The sequence below is a fragment of the Apium graveolens genome, chromosome 3 (assembly GCF_009905375.1).
Source record: "Apium graveolens cultivar Ventura chromosome 3, ASM990537v1, whole genome shotgun sequence".
Classification (NCBI taxonomy): domain Eukaryota; kingdom Viridiplantae; phylum Streptophyta; class Magnoliopsida; order Apiales; family Apiaceae; genus Apium; species Apium graveolens.
In genome coordinates, this window is record NC_133649.1 from 131,813,201 (window position 1) to 131,814,704 (window position 1,504).

Genomic DNA, 1,504 nt, shown 5'->3' on the forward strand with positions numbered 1-1,504 from the left:
ACTATTTTGGCCCGACAAATACAGCGCACAGCCTGTAGCCAATAGAAGTAAGAGTTAAATAGGGTCAACAACTTATTGTAACATGAATAGATCATGTAATTACGTCGAGACATTTTATTTACTGTCATGTATGAGTGTGCATTAGCAAATGGTGGGTACACATGTGTTTAATGAATAAGTGTTTGGAACTGAACTACCTGGGTTTCTGGAGGAATAGTTGTGCTGAGGATGGAGCTTATTAGTAACTCTGACACGGCCTCTCCAGTTGAGGCAACGAAATCCGCTTTTTTTGGCGGATGTAAAGCTGCATTCTTGCCAGAAGCATACAATGCCTTCTTTAGGGAAGACAGTGGTTCATAGTCAATATTGACAAAGCAGCGGGTGGCATCTGTGCTCGAGAGGGAAGCCATAGCTGCAGGTTTTTTTGGGGTTTAGCAGTTTTGGCTAAGTTTTTATAGTTAGGACACATATGTTAGGGACTACAGGGCATGTAGTTACCTGAGAATTTTTTTGCTAGCAAGCCAGTGATTACCAAAAACACAGGTTCCTCAACCGTTCCAGGAAGCATGTCTAGGAATTGGCGCGCCTTTTCCTCCCATAGAGTGACCAGCATATATTCTTGCCTGCAGAAACAGTTTTTAAATGTTTTGGGTGTGGGTTTGTATCAGTTAAAAAAGATACACACAAGATAGATGAAACAGACAAGATAGCTGAACAATATAGACTGGGCTTTAGCCTTTATATATGCATTAAGAGGTTTTAGGCAATTGTAGGAGGTGCCACATAAATCAAAATAATTATAAAGCAAATTATGTATTATTGTTTGTTAGGAAGGTTTTAAATGTTTAAAAAACAATAATTTAGTCAACAAACAATGCATCAAACTAAATTACTTATAGTTGTACAGGGTTTAAAATTTAATTTTTTTGAAAATTTAAATTTTTTTTTAAAATTGCATATATTAAGTCCATAGAGTTTTTTTTATTTCCTAATTACAGTAGGCGATTTATTTTTGCTAATAATCTGTCACTTATTTGTTTGGGTACCAAAATGAATTGTTGATGTGAAAGTAGTATATATTTGAGTATATATATGTTCAAAAAACATTTGGTAATATTTTCAAACAGTTTTGACTAATTAATGTATGATTATTTGAATAAGAAACGTGAATGTAAAAATCTATTAAAAATGCTGTCATGATTTTTTGTACTTATATCAATAATATAATCAAATGAAGCAGTTTTTATTTCCATTTAAAAGAATCGAGGTGACTCAAGTCGTGGAACACAATTACATATAATATTAAACACATGTTCCCTATCTATGTACCCGACACATCTCTTCCACTTATTTACTTGGATCAGACATAAATTTCTATTTACCTATAACAACATGTAGACCCTTTTTTTATTTCAATTCAATCTTAACCGTGCAAGTATGAGAAAAGGAATGTGCAGTGAGAAATAGCTAAAATCTGAGCATCATGGAACTAAAATCTCAATGG